This window comes from Manihot esculenta, chromosome 9 (assembly GCF_001659605.2).
Source record: "Manihot esculenta cultivar AM560-2 chromosome 9, M.esculenta_v8, whole genome shotgun sequence".
Classification (NCBI taxonomy): Eukaryota; Viridiplantae; Streptophyta; class Magnoliopsida; order Malpighiales; family Euphorbiaceae; genus Manihot; species Manihot esculenta.
This window is the reverse complement of record NC_035169.2, coordinates 9809314-9817270: the sequence shown is the minus strand read 5'-3', so window position 1 is coordinate 9817270 and position 7957 is coordinate 9809314.

Below are 7957 nucleotides of genomic sequence, written 5' to 3'. Positions count from 1 at the left end.
GGGGCCTAAGGCTCACCCGAAAAGCATGCATGTTCGGCGGCCGAACTTTGAGTTTCGGCGGTCGAACCTGAGTTTCCTCCAAGGGTGTTTTTATTCAAAAACTCATTTCCTCTTTACTTAAAATCATCAAAAATATTAAAACATTTCATGAAAACATAGTTTTACCCTTCTAGAGGTCTCCGACATCCGAGATTCCACCGGACAGTAGGAATTCCGATACCGAAGTCTAGCCGGGTATTACATTTTCAATCTCTCTCTAGATGGTAAAATATTGCAAAGAGCTCTCCAACAAAAATCCTGAAACTTAGGCACCACATCCACTTTCCAAATACCTTTCCAAAAATCTCCATCTAAAATCTTAGGCTTTCTATTTAACAACCTCATACAAACCCAATAAGCTAATTTAACACAATAAAAACCTCTTTTCTCAAAAACCACACAAGAGCATCCTTTCTATCATATAAACTAAGAGGAATGCTAGAGATAGCACTAATATCACAAACCGAGAAAAGCTCCATAAACTTCACCATATCCCACACTCTTCGTTCCTCAATAATCAGGTCCTTGATTCGCATATCCTCATAATAAATATCAAACTATCATCTACTAAAAAAGAGTTAGCTTTAGGAAGCCATAGGTCACGAGCAACTCTAATATCTTCCCCATTACCAACGCGTCAAAGAACTTCTTGCTTTAAGACTCCAATAGAAGACACAATACTCTTCCAAACAAGATTAGGATTATTACTTAGTTGAGCATCAAGAAAAGACTCCTGCGGAAAGCATTTGGCTTTGAAAACTTTAAAAAGAAGAGTATTAGGCTCAGTAAGCAACCGCCACTCTTGTTTTCCTAAAAGAGCCCTATTAAAGCAATGAAGATTCCTAAATCCCATCCCTTTTCTCCTTTCATACCACATATTCTCTCCTAAGACAACTAATGCAAACCCCTATCCCATTCTTCTTAGCACCCCACTAAAATCTATTTATTATCCATTGAAGATCATCACATAAGCAAGTAGACAATAAGAACACGTTCATACAATAAGAGGGAATAGCTTGACAAACAGATTTGATAAGAATCTCCCTATCTGCTCGAGAAAGAAATCTATCTGCCCAACCATTTAATCTCTTCCATAACTTATCCTTTAAAAAACTAAAAATTTATTTAGTGTTATGCCCAACCAATGAGGGCAAACCCAATAATTGACATTAAAGTTTTACCTTAACTAAGCTAATTAAGATTAATTAGTAATAATACAAACTAATGATGATTAGGTATAGCAAACACTCATCAACTCCATGCTAGGTGTTAAACAGGATCCAAAGCCTGCCTTTCTTCATATGCATTGCCAACCACCCTACCCACCAATATAATCAATGAGGAACGTAAGAGAACTGATCAAAGAGATACACCTCTTTCTAAAATTTTAATTTTTAAACTGGAGTAGATTGAATATAAATGTATTTTATTTATTAAGTGTATATTTTAGCTCTTTCAATTTAAATATTATATCTACCATTAAATAAAAGTTAAGGGCAGTTGAACATTACATCAATTTCATAATTTTTGTTATTTTTTTATTGTTTTAAAATTATTATTTATTTTTATTTTTTATATTATAATAATATATAAATTAATTATTACTGCTTTCAAAAAAATTAATTATTATAACTATATTAATTTATTTTATTTTATTTTTAATAAATCTCTTAAAATATTTTTTAATTTTTTATGAAATTTAATATTTTTAAAAATGGTTAATTAATTAATTACTAAGTATTATAGGTTACCAAATCTTTAGCTAATAACTTAAGCTTGATTTAATCTAGTAATTAAATTTATATTTAATTTTTTACTTCTCCCAGCTCTATATTAAATATTTTTTTAATATACAGATATCTTAAATAAAATTAATTGAAAAAAAAATTCTTTAATAGAAAAAGAAATTGACACTTGAGAGAGAAGATTAAAGAAATTGATAGGCTAAGAGGTATGCTGTCTAGTTCATAAGAAAGGTAATATTGCATAAATCAAGTAAAATCAAATCTTCACAAGTAGCTCATTGACTGAAAATTCCATTTGGAAAGGTTTAGGATAAATGTCAGATGGTGCATGAACATCATGTCTATTATGACAGGGACTTTAGCCACCAACCCAATTTTTTACATCAAATTTTTTTCATATTGAATAAAATTATGATGTTAAATCAATTAGGCATATATATATATATAAAGACAATTTTTTTTATTATATCCATCAATTTAAAATAAAAATTTTTTTAATGTATGTATTGAAATTAGAAGCCAACACTATTTGGTTTAAACTAAAAAAATCGATAGAATTGAATTAATTTAAAATTTTAGTTTGATTTTTTATTCATTTCGGTTTGATTCGATTTTTAATTTTAAAAATTTTAATTATTTTAATTTGATTCAGTTTTGATCAGAAATAAATCGAAAAAATTGAACCGAACCGATTAGGCAATAATAATATATTATTTTCAATAATATAAAGAGATTAGATCATATTAAGATTAAAATATCCCAATTAAATTTTAAAATACTAAAAATAAAATGTAAAAAATAAAAAATTTATTAAAAATTTAAACCGATCAAATTGAATCGAATCAGACCTGTTCAATTCGATTTGATTTTTAACTAAAATCAATTTAGTTCGATTTTTATGAATACTAAAATTTTGATTTTCGATTTATTTAGTTCGGTTCAATTTTGAACCGAACCGACTGAAGGCTGACCCTAATTGAAATGGAGAAAATAAAGAAGTCCAACATGAGATATCTGAATGCTTCACCATTAAATCATCCTAATATTGAAAGCATACAAAAAATATGAATTATGTTTTTTTTTTTGGCTTTTAAGTATAACTTAAAAATAATAAAAATAATAATTAGAACCTATTTCCATTAAGTGAATTAAATGGAAATTTTAAAGGGAAATTAAATTAAATTAAAATATGATTCCACTGTCATGAGAGGAGATGATTAAAAATTTGAAACCAAATACAATTAATATAAATAAGCAATGATGCTGTGGATTAATTTGCAATTGACTAAATTGATTATAATATTAGGTGATGATTAAGAAATATTAGAATTAAAGATGCTATGCAAAAGTTACCCACTCAAAATTTCTTAATACCTTGAAAATAATCATCACATATAGAAGGTTATTTTAATTCTCACAGCATATATATATTCTGATTAAGAAAAAAGAAATAGTAAATTGAACTTTGCCTTTGTCCAAATATATTATCCTCAAGATTGAACTTAATTTCATTTGACGTTTAACTTTCTTTAAACAGAGATTTACAAGTTAGATATACAAAACTTATCAATATAGATATACACTTATCAAAAAATAAACTCAAATACCAAGTCTTATCAAGTTACTTAATACTCGCTAGTAAGATGGAGGTGCCATTGCAAATTCCAATCTTGAACCTATTTGAAACAAATGCAGACTTTGACAATAGTTTAGTGAGAAGATATGTTAATTAGTCTTTGGCCGAGACATGCGCAATACGCAACTTATTTTGTTGGACTAGATCACGTACAAAATGAATATCAATTTTAATTTACTTCATTCTCGAATAGTAAACTGGATTCTAGCATGCATAAGTCGCAGATACATTTTTACCGTAAAGTGTCAGACATGGTGAAGCTAATTGAATACCAAGTTCAAGCAACAAGGACTTTACCCAAATCATTTCAGATGCTGCAGAAGCTACAGCTTGACATTCCGTTTCTGTAGACGATCTGGCTACCGATTTTTATTTTATAGATGACTAGAAAATCGGAATCAAACCAATATATAGCAAAAAATCACTAGTAGAGAATCTACCGATTTTTGTTTTGCAGCTGCGGTTCTTTGAGTGAAAAACGAGTTGTAAGTTCTAGAATAAAGGATCAAATAAGGTTTTGCAGCTTCCTACAAAGAGTAAATCATCAACATATACCAAAAATTAACAAACCACATGATCTTTCTGAAAAATAAAAAGGGAATGATCACTTCTAGACTGAACAAAACCAAACCGCAAGGCACAATCTCTCAAAGCACGATACCAGGCTCTCGGTGCCTGACGAAGACCATACAACCCTTCACAAGCTTACACACATAATCAGGCTTAGCAGAATCAATAAACCCATGAGGCTGAAGTATCTTCGATATCTATAACTGATTTATCAATAATTAATTTTGGATTATTTTTATATATGTGATCAACCAATAAAATTGAAACTAAAATTATTCCTTTAACTGAATATCTCTCATCTTAATTCTTTCTCTTAAATTTAATTACTTATTTTTTGAATCAGTTTTATTTATTTTCATTTCTTTACATTCAAAACCTCTCTCATTTTATTTTATTTTATTTTATATATCTTGTTCATTCAATAAAATTAATTTAGTTACCAGTCTCTATGGGATAGACCCTAATTATTATTACACGTTCTGTTCTAAACAGAAATTTATTTTTGGTGATTTCGACGCCCATCACTAACCGCATTTTATATTTAGCTATAAAATCATTTAGATTTTTCTTCACACGGAATATCCACTTACAACTAATTAAATTTTTATTCTCGTTCGATGGAACTAATGACCAAGTACCATTATCAATCAAAGCATTAAATTTTGATGACATGGTTGTCCGCTATTTTGAAATACTCAAAACCTATGACACATGTAGATTTTAGAAGAAGGAAGCTAATGTTTAGTAGCAAGATGAAGTATTTTCAGTTTGAAGATTTTATTTTATGAACTGAGCACACATTAGATGTGTACGAACGAAAGAAAAAAAAGGAGAATAAGAACAACTGTACGAGATGAAGACTTTAGAGTAGAAATACATATCCAATAGACTAAGATTGTTATGGTAAAAATAAAAAGAAATTCACTTTTTATTTAAGATAAAAATATTTAATGGCAAATGTATTAAGTTAAATATGGAGAGGTTTCAGATTTAATTTTCAATTTTTTGTCCCTTTTATATATATATATAAAGAAAAACCTTCGCTTATGTATAAAAAGTATTGGAGAAGAAGACGGGCAGAGTTGACTTAATTAGCTAATTAGTTACTATTATCTATTTTTTTTATTCTTAAATGTCCACATTCAAAGCTTTCTTTCTTAAGAAAAGTAAATGTTTAATTAATTCCTATTTTTTATAATTTGTTTTGACATCTTTGCCTTTTAATAAAAAATTAAACTTTTTTTTTATAAACTTTAAACTTTCTTATGTGTTTATTTGGGGAAAAAAAAAAACTATGAAAGAACAGCAAGTGACTAATTACTTATAGTCAAATGGGTAATTATAAGTTCACTTAATATAATTGAAAATTATTTTTTATTGTTTAAATATTTTCTATTTTTATCGTATAATTAAATTTAATTAAAATTTTATAGCTTAATTGACTATATGAGTTTGTAACCATTACCATCAATCAACAATATTTTTTATTTATGTAAATTATTAATTAAAATATATAATAATAAACAGATTTAAATAGTAATAATCAGAATTTGGAATGGATAATGTATTTGAATAGATTAATTTATGCTGGTGTTTTATTTACTGTTATTTTTATTTGTCTATTCTAAATATATATTCTAAAATTAAATACAATTTAAGTTAAAAGAAAAAAAAAGTAAATATTCTTTTCATTTATAAATATCAGAATCGAAAATTTATAGATTCGTTCCCATGTCTTTTTTTATGTTGATAATTCTTTTTTCAATTATTTTCATATTACAATAAATTTCTCATAAGATAATATAATAATTATTTGAAAATTTATTATTTAATTTTTGAATATTATTATTATTAATAAGTTAATTTTTATATTTTATACAATTTATTAAAATATTTTTGTTTTAACAAAATAATCTTTTTTATCTTTTTTTCATTAAAATAAATAAAATAACTTTTAAAACTTAATTTTCCATTCAAATAAATCTATTTATTTAATTTTTTGGTATTTCATTATCAATAAATTAATTTTTACATTTTCAAAAATATATTAAAACGTTTTTATATTTTTTAAAATTTATTAAAATGCATTTATTATTTCTGTCTGAAATCTGTTGAAATCTATTTACTTTTTATTTTCATTAATTAAATAGTATTTTTTTCCCTCCTCATCTTTGAAGAACAAATTTAATAAAAAGGAGAACGGTCTACTCTTTCTCCTCTTTAGAAAAGCAGATCATATAATTTTTTACTAGATTTTTTTGAGTAGAAATAAATGAAAAAATTATTTTGTTAATAAATAAAAAATATAAATAATTTAATAAATTTTTTAAAATTAAGAAATTAACGTATTAATAATAATAATAATATAAAAATAAATAATAAATTTTTCTAAATTTTTCTTCCCTTGAGATCTAATATTATGAGATGTTAAAAGAATTGAAACTTGTATATGGATTTATTCATTTGATCAAACATCTTGTATGGTTTGAATTAGAGGTGAGCATTCAGTCGATTCGATTCAAAATCGAACTGAATAAACTGAAAAATCGAAATTTTAGTGTTTATGAAAATCGAATCGAACCGATTTTGGTCAGAAATCGAATCAAACTGATTTCAAATTTAATCGGTTCGGTTCGGTATTATTATCACTAATCGATTCGGTTTGGTTTTTTCGGTTTTTTTCTGATCAAAATCGAACCGAACCGAAATAATCGAAATTTTTGAAATTAAAAACCGAATCGAACCAAAATATATAAAATACCGAACCAAATTTTCAAATCGATTCGATTCGATCGATTTTTTCAATTTGAACCGAATACCGCTCCCTTCTGGTTTGAATTATTTCTAGACAGTTAATTTTTTTTTCACATGCCCCCACGAGCCTTACAACCATGGACCATCAATTCCTTTTTTTTTTTTTTATTAAAAATATAGACCTTTTTTTTTTCTTTAAAAAAGACTTAGCCATATCTACGTATGAATAGTCTATTTAGTTTTTTTTAATATAAAAAATAATATTTTTTAGTTCAAATCTCTTCAATTGTTTATTTTTTATTATCTCTCATTGTATAGCTACTGCACTGTCATATTTTTTTATAAACTTTTTTCTATAAATTTACATATTTATTTTAAATTAATAAATAAAATTAAAAGTGATAAATAAATGAGAAAAACATATTTAAATTATTCGAATTTAAACAATTAATTATTCCTTATAAAATTAATTTTTTATTTCAAATTAAATTATATAAATAATTGAATTGAGATATTTAATTTTATAAAATTTAAGTTTTAGTCCTTGCAAATTAAATATATTACTAGAATTGAACTTTTGGTCGCTAATAGTCAATGAAAACTGTTGAGTAGTCATTTTACCGGCCCAGCTGTAACGTCACAAGCCACAACTCTTTTTTTTTCTTTTGAAATGGCACAAGCCACAACTTATTGCTTTAATAATGTAATAGCATGAATATCAAATAATAATAAAAAAATTAAATAATTAAATATCCATATTAAATAAAAATATAAATAAAAAAATTCACATAACCACCAACTAATTATTTAATGCTAATTTTACATGGATAACATCACAAAATTGCACTGTATATATTTAATAATTACTTGATTCATTATAAATCTAATATTAAAACTTTATTTTTAATAAATGACTCCTGTGTACAGAACATTCGTTCGGTTTGATTTAAAATCAAATCAAAAATTAAAATTTTAATATTTATAAAAATTGAATCGAATTGATTTTAATTAAAATTCGAATCGAATTGAACCGGATCGATTTAAATTTTTAATAATTTTTTTTATTTTTTATACTTTATTTTTAATATTTTAAAATTTAATTAAAATATTTTAATCTTAATATAATCTAATCTCTAAATTATTGAAAATACTATATTATTATCACTATCACTACTTAATTCTGTTTAATTTTTTAATTATTTTAAATTAAAAT